We start from the raw sequence: 15,963 nt of genomic DNA on the forward strand, positions 1-15,963 counted from the left end.
CCCTGGTGGCACAATGGTTAAGAATCCACCTGCCAATGCAAGGGACACGGGTTTGATCCCTGGTCCAGGAAGATGCCACATACCGCAGAGCAACTAAGCCTGTGTGCCAAAACTACTGAGCCTGCATTTTACCATCCGCAAGCCACAACTACTGAGCCCACGTGCCACAACTACTGAAGCCCATGTACCTAGAACCCATGTTCCACCACAAGAGAAGCCACAGCAATGAGAAGCCTGCACACTGAACGAAGAGTAGCCTCCACTTGCTGCAACTAGAGAAAGCCTGAGCACAGCAATGAAGACCCAACACAGCCTAAAATAAATAAATAAATAAATATGTTTTTAAAAAACCAGTGAAACCAAATATGTTCAGAAGATGAATAAAAGTGATAAACCTCTAGCCAGGCTGATAATGAAAAAAAAAAAAAAAGAGAGAGAAGGCACAAATTACCAATTTCACAGAAATGAGTAATGAGAAATTACTACAGATTCTATAGATATTAAAAGACTGACAGAGTAATATTATGAACATTATGTAAATAAATTTGACAACTCAGATGAAGTGGGTAAATTCCTTGAAAGAGGGAAAATAGCAAAGCTCAATCAAGAAAGAACAAATAGGGCTTCCCTGGTGGCGCAAGGGTTGAGAGTCCACCTGCCGATGCAGGGGACACAGGTTCGTGCCCGGGTCCAGGAAGATCCCACATGCCATGGAGCGGCTGGGCCCATGAGACATGGCCGCTGAGCCTGCACGTCAGAGCCTATGCTCCACAACGGGAGAGGCCACAGCAGTGAGAGGCCTGCGTACCGCAAAAAAAAAAAAAAAAAAAAAAGAAAAAAAGAAAGAACAAATAAACTAAATAGCCCTATATCTAAAAAAGAAAGTAAAGTCCTACTTAAAGACCTTCCCACAAAGAAAATTCCAGGCCCAAATGGCTACACTGGTGAATTCTACCAAATATTACAACAGTATACACAAAAATATACATATAAATATACATATTTATACCATGGTCCTACCTTTACACTCCATGCCAAGTTGTTCTATTAGCAACATGGAATTCTTATAATTAGAGTAAAGCATCTGGCAATCCTCAAAAGCTGTTTCAGATGACTGAGTTAAGTCATCAAGGTCATCCATAGAATTAATTTGCTCTTTGACCTACAAATAAAAAATACTATTTCACAATGTCCCCAAAATACTTATAAAATATACTAAGTGTACAGAGGTGATAAATATCTCTTTATTAAAGCAAAAACACAGATACTTCTTAAAAGAACAGATTTTTATCAAAGGGATAATTTTATCAACAGTGTTTCTAAATTATTTTTTCAAAGTAAATGTTTCTACAACAAAGGAAGATTTTCTATTTTTCCACTATACCTTTCACAAAGTAATTTTTTACTACAGGATAATATTTTTTATAATTAATTTTTTACTCTACCTTGTTCTTCTCATTAGATGTTTCCTTTGTAGCCCTAGAAAAACAAACGATTCTTTTCAGGCAAATATTAAATACTTAAAATCCAAAGAATACCTAAACCTATTGTTTTTCACATAAAATCTTTGCATTGGTAATTAATTTTCTATAAAAGAGATTAAACAATAAATAGAAAGAGTAACATTAAAGGACAAAGAAAATACACCATAATGATATTAACAAAGCATTAAATTAGATTAAGCTGACAATCAAAGGAAAAGGAAAAACATAATGTTACTTGCATTATTTGATAGGAAGAAATATACCAGGGTTTTTTGTTATCGTCATTTTCAATAAAAACTAACTTTATGGCACTAAAACCTATTTGGAGAGTATTAAGTCCTTATATGAAAGAAACCCGTTTTTAATAATCATGATATTAGCTTTTTGAGGACTTACTATGTAATTGCTATGCATTATTATAAGCACCTTACATGTCTTAAAGGCATTTTAATCCTCACAACAATTCTGGGAGAGAGGTAATACATTAGGTCCTTTTTACACAGGAAGAAACGCAGCACAGAAAGGCTAAGTAACTTGCCCAAGCCCATACAGCAGATCAGCAGCTGACCCAGAATTCAAACCCAGGAAATCTGGCTTCAACACTTGTGTTTCACAATATGATGAGAAGGTAATATTTATTTTTAAGTGTTTTTAAGTAATATGATAGCAAATGAATCTGTATTATCATTCCATGTCTAGTTATAACTATAAATAATAATTTCTGAATCTTACACATATTTTTCAAAAATAAAAAGACTTTAGACCCAGGCAATATAGGAATTCTATTTTCAATAAAGATTTGCTTTTGTAAAGAAATTCATCAACCCATTGATGAGGGTTTCATTCACCCATTCATTCATTCACCCATTCAGCTGTTTATTCATACATTCAACATATACTTAGCGCACAATACGTGTTAATGACACTTTTGGTATAGGAAGCATGACTTTTGTAATTTAGAACTTTATAATCCAAAAGTAATAATCTGTGATAGATTGTTAATAGTTTTTTTCCTATCAAATATAAACAAAATCTTACCCTTTTCCCTGGAATCTAAACCACTATGAAGTTAACATAACCTGTTTTAGAGTACCTTACAAAACCATAGCCACTCATGATGATACTGTCATCTAGAATTATCAAGGAATGATTAAATCCTTTTCAGTGTGGCCTAAATGTTTGTAAATTTATGATTATATAATTTTTAAAAATCTATGTATGATAGAATAACTTTTAAGTACTCATCTGCATATTCAATTATATAAGAATATTACACTTCAAAATCAATGAACAAGCCCTTACCATAAAACTATACGTGAATAGAAGTATTATGTACAATTAGTTTACTATAATATTTTAAAGATAATGTAATACAATCAATAAGCTTTCTAATATTGGACATGCAAACAACATTAAACTGAATAAATGCATCCTCTACTGGCTCATTTCCAACAGCATACAAACATACTCTAAAAACGCCCATCTTAACATAAAAAGAGAAAGGAAACTCCCTTGAACTCCACATTCCTCTTCAGTTACCATCCAGTTCTCTATTGCCTTTCCCAGTAAATATTCCCTAAGGAGCCGTTTATATTTATTCACTACAGTCCAGCTTCCATGGGGAATATTTATTGAAACTACTTCTGGTCAAAGCCACTCATCCTCATCTTAACCTTTCAGCAGCGTTCATCTGGTATAGTTGAGAATACTCCTGTCATGACCTGTACACTATATTATGCTGTTCTATTTCCAGAAAAAGTATTCAGTGCTAATATTTCTTGACCTAAAAGAATTTGTACATTTTACCTGCCATCATCCTGATCTACTCCACTTAAACTGCTGTCATCCTTCATGTGTAGCAGACAACCGCTCAGTGAATCAGCCTTCTCAAACATTAGTGTAATCACACATTCTTTTGTTGTCCATTTTTCATTTTCCTTTTTCTTTACTTCCTTCATGTGCACGCCAGGACCGCTACTTTAAAAAATCCATTAAAAAGCCAATGTTTTCTAATAATTCTACTGATAAAGAATAAAAAACCAATTTTTGTAAAATTCCAACTCTTACCCATCATAAGTCATTTATTAGTTCACAAAACAGTTATGAAGTACCAACCATATGCAAGCAAATACAAATCCTTGCTTCAAAGACAGATACACAATTATGATACAATGTGATATGTAAGAGTTGACACATGAAAGTTATAAGTGAACATAGGAAAGCTTTACAGAAGAGGTTAAATAAACAGAGGAGGTCATGAGGAAAAGAAAATGGAGAAAATCATTCTACTTGGTGATTAGAATGTGAGCACAAAGTTTAGACACATGGAATCTAGGTGTTTCTGAGAAACTTGGAAGGAAAAGTACAAAATACATGGAAGGAAGCAGAGAGATGAGTCTGGAAAGACATTCTGAAGAACCTCAAGTGCTACAATGAAAAGCTGAAGTTCACTGCCTAAAAGCAATGACTCTTAGACATGGGAGTAATAATTAGATTTCTACTATATTTTTTTGTTTTGTTTTGATATATAATAATGTTTAATTTGCATGATTTTTAAAAATAACATGAGGTACATAAAACACGAAAGAAGAACTGAAGGAAATATCTTGGGGGGAAAATTTACTTTTAAACACCCACATGTTGGGGTCATGTCAGCATCAGGGCTGAAAAATAGGTACCTCATAGTATCCCTCCACCACCAGCAACAATTTGGCATCTATCCACAGACAAAAGTGGCTTTGTGGCAGTTGCAGGATCCAGCACCATAAACCAAGGGACCTGGGAAGAGTCCTGCCCACCCAAGTGGTAACAGACATACAGACCACAGCCCAGCTGTGGACCCTGCATGGCCCATGAACTGGCTCCAGCCACTCTTAGCAACGTCCAGGGAATCCCTGGAAAACACTGTCTTAGACAATCACCCACAGACGAGAGAGCCTTTGTGGAAATCCAGGTTTCCAGCAGAGAAGTGCCAGCATACCACTGGAACAAAAAAATGCAAGTTGGGATACACTGGAGAGGGCAGTTATTAAAGACTGGAAGAGGTGACTGCTACTTCAAATTCAAAGACAGCAATGCAAAACTTCAAGTAACATAAAAAAAATCAAGAAAACATGACACTACCAAAAGATCACAATAATTTTCCACTAGCAAATCCCAAAGACATGGAGATCTGCAATCTACCTGATAGAGAATTCAAAATAGTAGTTTTAAGGAAACTCAGTGAGCTACAAGAAAACACAGAAAGACAACCCAATAAAATCAGGAAAGTAATACACAAACAAGATAAGGAGTTTAACAAAGAGATAGAAATAATAAAAAATAACCAAATGGAAGTTTTGGAGCTGAAGAATACAATGAATGAAAGGAAAAATGCAACAAAGAGCACTGACAGCAGAATGGATCAAACAGAAGAAAGAATCTGTGAGTTAAGAGACGGGAGCTTTGAAATTATCCAATCAGAGGAGAATAAAGAAAAAAAGAATGAAAAAGTGGGAAGAAAGCCTACATAAATTACCAGATACCATCAAAAGAAATAATTCATAAATCATGGCAGTTCCAGAAAGAGAAGGTAGGGAGAAGGTGGCAGAAGCTTATTTAAAGAAAAAATGGTTGAGAACTTCCTAAACCTGGTGAGAGATTTGGATATCCAAGTTCCTAAAGCACATAGGTCACCAAGCAAACTCAACTTAAAGAAATCCTCGCCAGGAGACATTATAACAAAACTGTCAAAAATCAAAGACAAAGAGAGAGTCTTAAAAGCAGCAAAAGTAAAGAGGCTTGTAAATTATAAGGGAACCCCCATAAGTCTATCAATGGATTTCAAGAGAGTAGGACGACATATTCAAAGTGCTAAAAGAAAAAACCTGCCAACCAAGAATACACTATCCAGAAAAGTTGTCTTTCAGAAATGAAGGAGAGATAAAGGCTTTCCCAAACAAAGCAAAGCTGAGGGAGGTCATCACCACTAGACCTGCCTCACAAGAAATGCTGAAAGGAGTCTTCAAGCTGAAATCAAAGGACGCTAATTAGTAACATAAAATATATTTAAATATACAACACACTGGTAAAGGTAAGTATACAGTCAAATCCAGAATACTCTAATACTGTAATACAGTGGTGTGTTAACCAATTAACTCTAGTATTAAGGCTAAAGGACAAGAGTATTAGAAATAACTATAACCCTAGAAAAATATAAAATTTGTTAATCATGAACATTAGCTCAAATGAGAACTTGTTTTATAGGAAAATAACAATTATCTATTGTTAAATACTGACATAGGCTTACCTATCAGAATCTTCATTCTCCATGGTAGGAAACTGTTGGTTATTAGTTTTTCTGCTCTTTCTCTGTTGAATTAATCCACTATCATCAGCATCATATATGTTTTCTGATACTTCCATTTCACTACTTTTGTGCTTCTTCTTTGCTTCTTCAACCTTTAATGAAAGTTTGACACTACATATAATTGTTATTACCTTATTCATTATAAAGACCTTTTCATTGTCATTAATTACTTGACTCAGAGTTTGCCCCGGCTTTAAGCAATAAAAATAGTTTTGTGCTTACTTTAATTTTTTTAATTACAAGTCATTGAAATTTTTGTAAAGTCTGCTTCTTTCTGTTTGAGGAAAAGAAATAAAATTTTAAAAATTTCAAAAAGGGCTTTCTTAATGTGGTGCAGCTATTCACATCCACTCTTCCCTGTCTGATGGCAGAGACAGAGAAATAAAGAGACAAAGACACAAAATTTGTCCTCTTTGGTCTTTACCACCTGGATTTTGCATTAAACAGCCAAATTTAGAGGACGGGACACCTTGGTGCTTCAGTAACAAAAAGGAAACATCCTTCTTTCTGCACTGAAGCTATTCTTCCCCCACTGCCTTTTACAATTCTTTTTTCATTTGGATCCTGGGAATATCAAAAAAGTGACGGTGTTCACTAAAATATATGAACCAAAGTTTACCAAAAAACAGGAGTAGAGTGAAATTGATGAATTGCTAGTTAGTGTGGAATTCTGGAAAATGAGTAATGCCTCCCAATTTCACATTCAATAACCATGAAATTTTATAGCTAAAGGGTATAGAAGTAATTATCTACTTTAGCCCCACTATTTACCAATAATGGGAATAAAACCAAGAAAGGTTCAATGATTATTCCAAAGCCCCTAAAGTGGCATTTCCTATCATTTCATGGCACCAAAAGAGATGATACAATTCTGTAACCCTGAATCTGATAAATTACCAAATGAATTCATCAGATTAATCAGATAAGTTAAAAGTGTGACTTTGGCAAAGTAATTTAATGCCTCAGTTGGGGGTAGGGCTCATCTCTTTTTCTTTTAAAGGAGAATATCTACAGATTTTTGTCTATCTTTAAAACTCAGTCAATGCACCTCATACACAAAAGAGCAAACAAACAAATTTAAAAATCTATTACTGGAAGGAAAAAAAACCTCACTGCACGTCAAAACTCAGTTTTCTCCTTTGGAGATAAATACTGAATTTGTTTGGCTGAGGGTTTATACTACCTATATGATAAAATCATACATGTCAAAACTTACCACATTTTATTAAACAACATAATGTAAAGGTCTGACTCAACAGAAACATCTGAGAGTGGTGATTAAAGAATATGTGGGAGTACATGTATTTGTTATTAAAAATATCTTGAAGTGGCCATGCTGGAATTCTAAGCGCCAAGCGATTGAGTAAAGCAGAGAAGATCGCATCCACTAAAGCACAATAAAGAGATTAGTTTACCAGGAATACGTGTTTATGTCCCTTCTTTCAGTCACTGCTTCCTTCCCATACTATAGAGTGTAATTTATATTTAAAACCCAATAGATTAAAAAGAAACCCCCAAACCCTAGCTTATTATATTTCTTAAGCAATTTCCTTTGTGGAAATTCTGGCTCAGAAAGTCACACGGTATGTAGCTAAATTAGTTTCCCAGTTCATATGAAAGACTGACAGAGAGAGACTTAGGTTGATTAAGGAACAAAAGCCATGAAAATAGTTTCCTATTATTTAGATGGCAGAAGTAATCTATTTCTACACAATTACCTATTTAGCTGACCCCATTTTATTACTAAGTGGAAAATCAGAATGGATCAGAGATCATTGATAAAGAGAAAGAACAAAGTAGCAACAAATGAACCTCTACCTCTTTTTGAAGTTGAATTTTCTGTTGTCTGAAAGCCAGGAACTCTACTTGTAACATGGCTATCTCATTCTTAAGCCTTTGCATATCTTGCTGTAATTCTTCATTTAGATACACTTTGGATCTTCTGTTACTATTCAGTGGAGAAGAACTCCCATTTTCTAATTCAGGTTGCATGCTTTTATAGTTATTAGCACTGCAATTATCTGCAAGCAATGGCTTCTGGAACCAGTCTTGTATTGGTTTGGTTTTCTTACAAGTATTTGTAACAGCAGAAATATCACGACTTTTTATTTGAATCATGTGTTTCATTTCATTGGAGCAGGCAAGCCATAAATCAAAAAGTCTTTTGGGATCACTAGACTGAGGTATACATCCGATGTCTAATTTCCAATTAGTGGTATTTTGGTTCATATTTTGTAACATTTGCATATCAAACTCTTGGTCTTCTTGCATTTCAAATGTAACTAATGGGTCCCTTACTTTTTTATTTTCTGTATCATTATAAAAACTCTCCTCATTTTTGTTAAAAACATGTTCAGTGTCTGGTTTATCACTTTCATAGTCTAATTTAATTTCAGTTAAATAAAGCTGTGAAGATGATGGGCAAGCATGTCCCCAAGACCCACAGGTTAAATAAGATGGAAAAACATTTTCAAGACTGGGTTCTTTTTGTTCAGGAAATGCTTGGAATGCTAGAGAGACAGATACTCCAAATGAAACTTTTGCCTCACAGTCAGGTATATTATTTGTCAAATTAGAAGGTATTTCCTTTATGTTTGCTCCTTCTTTAGGGTCATCATGTAGTGGCTCTTCCTCAGGACAAACAGTAATTTTGTATTTTTCAAAAGTTCCACCAAACTTCCACTTTAACTTATTTGTGATGTGTTTGAAGTTATTTTCCCACCCTAATTTGCCTTGTTTGATCCACATTTCCTCATGCTTTTGTATACAAGGAAGTCCTAAACATACAGATATGTCCTCTCTATCACATTCCTTATTCATTTCTGGTTCTTGAGGCATTTTTTGCAGATGCAAAAGCGGAAGATCAATTGGCTTGATTTGATTTTCACATGTCTTTTCTGTCAGGGTACATGTTTGTAAAATAACTTTATCCTTAAGTAATCAAGGACAGACAAAGAAAAATTAGAAAATAATTAAACTTTAACCATTAAACTTCTTAATCTATGTTTAGCTACTCACAAATCACTGGATTACAACTAAGAAGTGAAAAATAACTTGCCTTAGCCTGAAACAGGAGAAAAACATGAACTCACAAACCCAATTTTGTCACTGTTTGTTTGAACTAAATAATTCATATATGTTAAATCTACCAAAAATGAATTAGGAGATGATTTTTAATGTTACAAAGGCTTCCTTACTTAAAAATATTTCACCTCACCGTACCTTAAAAAGTCCCTATGTGCACGTAACCATTTTTTTTTTAAGGACTAGTAACTGGAGAATAGACAAACCTTGAATTACTGGGAGCCAAAATCAATTAACAGCAATCAGAAAGAGGAACAAATTCCTAAATTTTAATGCAAATTATATACTATGATAGTATTATACGTTGATATAATACCTGCTTTCATTCAGTTATATTATATTCTAATATCCACTAATGAAAGTGGATAAAACATTGTTTAATATTATTTACTGGTTTCCTACCCTGAAATGAAATAAATTAGAAAGTTATTGTCTGTACCCTAACAACAAAGGTCCAATTCTGGAAGGTCTGCTTCCTTAATAGGCAATTGGGTTGATTGTATGACCCCTTCTCTCCCTGAATGGAGATCCTTAGGTTGATTACATAGAGGTCACAAGACAGAATAAATTTCTAATCTTGGCATTACTGACTGGCAACTTGAAACTACAAATTTTGAACAGCTGGGAATGATTTCTCCTTCCATGAATCTAACTCACGGACCATCACTGATATACTGTTCATAATTTCAACTGCTTAATCATACGATTCAGTATTTGATTATCACCTTCTTTATCATGTAAGGAAGAAGCAAACGACATTCAGGAAATTTTTTTGCCTCAATTCCAAGGAAAAGTTTAACTATAAATTATAACAGATTCTAACAATATTTTAAGCTTTGTAATTAAAGCACTATAAAAACTAACTATTAAATTATTATCTATCAATTCTAAGAGGTTGATTTTGAAAGGTAATTTCATTTGAACTCTGTTATGTTGTTAAAGCATAGAAAACAATATTGAGCCAGAAATTTACATTTACATTTTTACATACCTGTGAGTGGTTATTTTCACTTCCATCAAGACTTTCTTGTGCTTCCTCCGATGTTATTTCTAAGTCTAGCTCTTCTGACAAATCTATATGTTTAGTTAAAATAAACTACTTAGAACAGTTAGATAAAAGACATAATCTTTATAAAAATAGATTTAAAAAATTTTATCAAATGACAATTTAAATTAAGCTTAATCTTTAGCTGAATATTTACTTCTTTAAGAAATACTTCTAATTACCTAAAACTCCAACAAACCATCTGGGAAATACCAGATGTCACCAGGTTACAGGCACACAAACATCTCAAAGATTCATTTACAAATTCATCCACCAAACATCAATGAACAGAACAATCAAAAACCAAACAAAGGGTTTCCCTGGTGGCGCAGTGGTTGAGAGTCCGCCTGCCGATGAAGGGGACACGGGTTCGTGCCCTAGTCCGGGAAGATCCCACATGCCGCAGAGCTGCTGGGACCGTGAGCCATGGCCGCTAGGCCTGTGCGTCTGGAGCCTGTGCTCCGCAGTGGGAGAGGCCACAACAGTGAGAGGCCCGCATACCGCAAAACAAACAAACAAACAAACAAAATTTAAAAATACAGGACAAACATAGAAAGTCACAATATACTCTGTTCTCTACTTCATAATAGTACCTATTTAACAATACACCAAGCTTCAACTGCAACGTTATTCATGGTTTCCAAAATTACTGTTACTTTTCATGCTTTTATCAGTTCCTTAATCTGAAATGTTTTCCTCTACTCTTCTGACAAAGTTCTTTTCATCTTTTAAGACTCAGCCTGCTTCGTGAAGTCCTCCTTGATTACAGCTCTCTTTCCCCAAATAGGTATCTCTTTCCTAGTAGCTACCTTAGTACTTTATAGATTTTTCTAGTGTATCTTCATCACCTGAACTGTAAATTATTTCTTCACATCTATCCTCTTTGCTTCTAGACTGTAGAGGACAATCTCTTGAAATCATCTTTGTATAAACAGTCTTTATTTTACTCAATAATTATTTATTGAGTTCCTGCTCAGTACTAAACATGGAGTTTAAAGAAGAATGTAGATAAAAGGTGTCAGGGATGGCTTTTCTAGAGATAATGCCTGAGCTGAGACTTACACAGTGAGGTCAGTCAGATTCAAGGGAATAGAGGGCAGGAAAGGGAGAGAGCATGGAAAGCTGTAGCAAGACAGGCAGAGAAGCATACATAAAACAGGATGAATACTTGTCTAAAATACAGGGATAGACGAGAGAGCATCACCAGCAGTTCAGAATTCCAGAGCAAAGGACAGACAGAAAGGGCTAGAGAGGGAGAGTCAGGTAGAAGTTAGATTACGAAAGCCTCGTGTCATTCTAAGATGGCTGGACATTAATATGCTTTAAAGAGTGGTTCGCGATCACTGGTGCATTTGAGATAGATCACTCTAAATGCTGCGGGAGGGATGAATTTGAAGGCCATACAAATAAATAGAGGGAGAAGAATTTGATGGCATTATAATGCAAAAAAAAAGGTGATGCAGGCCTACACTGAGGGACTGTTTCCAGAAATATTTAGGATATAAAATTACCAGGACCCAGCATAGAATAAATCTTTATTAAATAAATAAATGCACGAATCCTGGGCCCCTCAAGAACTAGACTCTGCTTATTACTTTATAAAAGGTATCAACTGAGAAGAGAAATGATCTGCATGAACTGTTTTAAGTTGCTTGTATTTAGTTTCCAGTTTTCCTGTTTCACATCTTCCTGTGTTGAGGGTGCTCGTGTAGGTGTTTCGTTTGAATTTGTGCTTCTTGGACCTACCAAGCTCATGGAGAAATGAGAGCAAACAAGTCACTTGTATAGATAAAAAAAAACTTTGAGTTTATAGCTTGTAGTCACTACTCTAGGAAATAACTGAGAATCTTTTGTAAATGTAACATTAATTCTACAGGTAAGGAAAGACAAGAAGATAAAACTATAGGACTGGAAAAAGAAAACAGTGTATGATTTATTACTATAGCCCTGATCATATGACTGATTAAGGGCACTAAATTAATTGGTATTTATGTAGAACATATATTAGATGTGGTTAATCAATAGACTGGGCATCCTAATAGAATTAGAATTGATTTTCCTTACACTATCTTTAAATGATCAGCACTCCTTAAAACCAATATCCCTTGTGAACTATTAATTCATTAAAAATAATAAGTTGGTATACTATGTGGACACAGCTAAGAAGGAGGGACTATGTAGCAATCCCCAATGACTCCCATTACTGCTGGGAAAGCCAATTCTAAAATATATAAACTCATAGAAAATACAAGAAATAGTTTAGTATTTGGTTTTGGAGGTGCTTTTTTCGTTACATTGAATATAGTTATAACTAATACTAATGAATTCAGAGCTAAACAAAAATAAAGCTAAGAAACTACATTTTGAGAAGGGAATCTTCAGATGTCTGCCTAGGTTTCCCAACTAGTCCCAAAGTTCTAAATATAATCTTGCTACCCACTCTCAGGTGTATCCTAAATACTAGCCTAACGAACCTATTCTCTCTCCTAATTCCCTTTGTTATTTATTATGTTGCTTTGGTCAGAGGAAGAATGCAAACATCTTGCTAAAAGACGTTTGGCTGCAGGTTGAATAAAAGGAGTAAACACAAAGCAGATTTTGCCACAAAATGATTTTGGAAACATCAGGATTATGGTGAAGCCATGCCGAGGTGGCCTACGGTTGAGTGCTCTGTGCTTATTTATTACATTGTTTGCTTTCTCTGTTTTCTGGCAGTTGTGACTCACACAGGTCACAGAGCGTGTAATCCCCTAACAGAAACAACACTCCGATATTAATCTTTTCTTTATCTGTTAAGGTCATCTGTCCAAATTCTGTGGATGCTGACTGATTTTTGGTCATTGATTGTGACACAAATGGATATTTATCATCAACTTTCAAATGCCCAGCTCTTTGACAAGTCTCATTATTGAGCGACAAACTAGCAGAATCCCAACCTGAAAAATCTGAAAACAAAGTTTCCATTTATTAGAATGTGAATACTAATACAAATTTGACTAACCTGAACAAATTCTTTCTTCAGAGAAGCAGTCCCATGTCCTCCTCTCCCCCCAAACACACTACTCCCTCATGGCTTATTGTACCTTACACGTCATTGCCATTCATATAGATACGTTAAGTATTGCCTCTCATTTTTTCTAATTTTTAATTTTCTAGTGTTACTTACTTTGATTCACTCATCAATCTCTATTACATATTCTGTATACCTTAAGAGCTTTATTAATAATTACGTTTCTTCAACATATAAATTTTTTCATTAACAAAATTATGTCTAACCATTTATTTTATGTTTAAATATGCATGACAGTATTGTGTGTTCCAGAGACATGGGTTTTAAAAAATCTTTTAATGAATGGTACTACTTTAATACAATGAGATGGTCTTTCCTCAATGTACCAATATCTTCAGAACTCATTTTTTAAGGCTTGGATAAATATCATAAATTTACAAAAGAAATGATAGCCTTGAGTGACTAATTGATTCCTGGTAAAAATAGGATAAGTCTAGGTCCACACTAGATCCAAAGAGCATACAGTGCCATGACACAGGAAATGAATACATAACAAAAATATTTTTCTTTTTTTTAAAGAAAGTAAAATTGTCAGATTTCAATTTCTTAAGACAAATAAGAGCTGAACCAAGATGGTGGAGTACAAGGATATGCTCTCAGTCCCTCTTGTGAGAACACCAGAATCACTACTAGGTGCTGGACAATCATCGACAGGAAGACACTGGAACTCACCAAAAAACATACCCCACATCCGAAGACAAAGGAGAAGCCACAATGAGACAGTAGGAGGGGTGCAGTCACAGCAAAATCAAATCCCATAACAGGTGGGTGGGTGACTCATAGACTGGAGAACACTTATACCACAGAAGTCCACCCACTGGAGTGAAGGTTCTGAGCCCCACATCAGGCTTCCCAACCTGGGGGTCCGGCAAGGGGAAGAGAAATTCCTAGGGAATCAGACTTTGAAGCCTAGTGGGATTTGACTGCAGGACTTTGACAGGACTGGGGGAGAAACAGACTCCACTCTTGGAGGGCACACACAAAGTACTGTGCGCAGTGGGACCCAGAAGAAGGAGCAGTGACCCCACGGGAGACTGAACCAGACATACCTGCTAGTGTTGGAGGGTCTCCTGCAGAGGCGGGGGTTGGCTGTGGCTCATCGTGTGGACAAGAACACGGGCAGCAGAAGTTCTGGGAAGTACTCCTTGGCGTGAGCCCTCCCAGAGTCTGCCATTAGCCCTACCAAAGAGCCCAGGTAGGCTCCACTGTTGGGTTGCCTCAGGCTAAACAACCAACAGGGAGGGAACTCAGCCCCACCCAACAGCAGTCAAGTGGATTAAAGTTTTACTGAGCTCTGCCCACCAGAGCAACACCCAGCTCTACCCACCACCACTCCCTCCCATCAGGAAACCTGCACAAGCCTCAGTAGATAGCCTCATCCACCAGAGGGCAGACAGGAGAAACAAGAACTACAATCCTGCAGCCTGTGGAACAAAAACCACATTCACAGACAGATAGACAAGATGAAAAGGCAGAGGGCTATGTACCAGATGAAGGAACAAGATAAAACTGCAGAAAAACAACTAAATGAAGTGGAGATAGGCAACCTTCCAGAAAAAGAATTCAGAATAATGATAGTGAAGATGATCCAGGACCTTGGAAAATCAATGGAGGCAAAGATCGAGAAGATGCAAGAAATGTTTAACAAACACCTAGAAGAGTTAAAGAACAAACAAACAGAGATGAACAATACAATAATTGGAATGAAAACTACATTAGAAGGAATCAATAGCAGAATAACTGAGGCAGAAGAACAGATAAGTGACCTGGAAGCCAGAATGGTGGAATTCACTGAGCAGAAGAGAATAAAGAAAAAAGAATGAAAAGAAATGAAGACAGCCTAAGAGATGTCTGAGACAACATTAAACGCAACAACATTCGCATTATAGGGGTCCCAAAAGGAGAAGAGACAGAGAAAGGACCAGAGAAAATATTTGAAGAGATTATAGTCGAAAACTTCCCTAACATGGGAAAGGAAATAGCCACTCAAGTCCAGGACGTGCAGCGAGTCCCATACAGGATAAACCCAAAGAGAAACATGCCGAGACACACAGTAATCAAATTGGCAAAAATTAAACACAAAGAAATATTACTGAAAGCAGCAAGGGAAAAATGACAAATAACATACAAGGGAACTCCCATAAGGTTAACAGCTGATTTCTCAGCAGAAACTCTACAAGCCAGAAGGGAGTGGCATAATACACTTAAAATGATAAAAGGGAAGAACGTACAACCATGATTACTCGACCTGGCAAGGATATCATTCAGACTCCACGGAGAAATCAAAAGCTTTACAGACAAGCAAAAGCTAAGAGAATTCAGCACCACAAACCAGCTCTACAACAAATGCTAAAGGAACTTCTATAAGTGGGAAACACAAGAGAAGAAAAGGACCTACAAAAACAAACCCAAAAGAATTAAGAAAATGGTCATAGGAACATACATATTGATAATTACCTTAAACGTGAATGGATTAAATGCTCCAACCAAAAGACACAGGCTTGCTGAATGGATACAAACACAAGACCCATATATATGCTGTCTACAAGAGCCCCACTTCAGACCTACGGACACATACAGACTGAAAGTGAGGGGATGGAAAAAGATATTCCATGCAAATGGAAATCAAAAGAAAGCTGGAGTAGCAATACTCATATCAGATAAAATAGACTTTAAAATAAAGAATGTTACAAAAGACAAGGATGGACACTATATAATGATCAAGGGATCAATCCAAGAAGAATATATAACAATTATAAATATATATGCACCCAACATAGGACCACCTCAATATATAAGGCAACGGCTAACAGCTGTAAAAGAGGAAATCAACAGTAACACAATAATAGTGGGGGACTTTAACACCTCAATTGCACCAATGGACAGATCATCCAAAATGTAAATAAATAAGGAAACAGAAGCTTTAAATGAC

The 15,963-nt window shown here is 35.8% G+C and overlaps 1 pseudogene across 1 annotated transcript in view; it reads right to left on the reverse strand.

Moving 5' to 3' along the window:
* LOC309797578 (ankyrin repeat domain-containing protein 26-like) overlaps positions 1 to 15,963 on the reverse strand; it is a 96,602-nt pseudogene that overhangs the window by 40,003 nt on the left and 40,636 nt on the right. The window contains exons 16-21 of the transcript XR_014296150.1: positions 9,908 to 9,990; positions 7,651 to 8,763; positions 5,773 to 5,924; positions 3,291 to 3,461; positions 1,446 to 1,479; positions 1,021 to 1,162 (exon numbers count right to left, since the gene is read on the reverse strand). The product of XR_014296150.1 is annotated as an ankyrin repeat domain-containing protein 26-like (transcript). The remainder of the gene's footprint in view (positions 1 to 1,020; positions 1,163 to 1,445; positions 1,480 to 3,290; positions 3,462 to 5,772; positions 5,925 to 7,650; positions 8,764 to 9,907; positions 9,991 to 15,963) is intronic.

The sequence above is a fragment of the Mesoplodon mirus genome (assembly GCF_964341445.2).
Source record: "Mesoplodon mirus genome assembly, contig: HAP1_SCAFFOLD_751, whole genome shotgun sequence".
Taxonomy (NCBI): Eukaryota; Metazoa; Chordata; class Mammalia; order Artiodactyla; family Ziphiidae; genus Mesoplodon; species Mesoplodon mirus.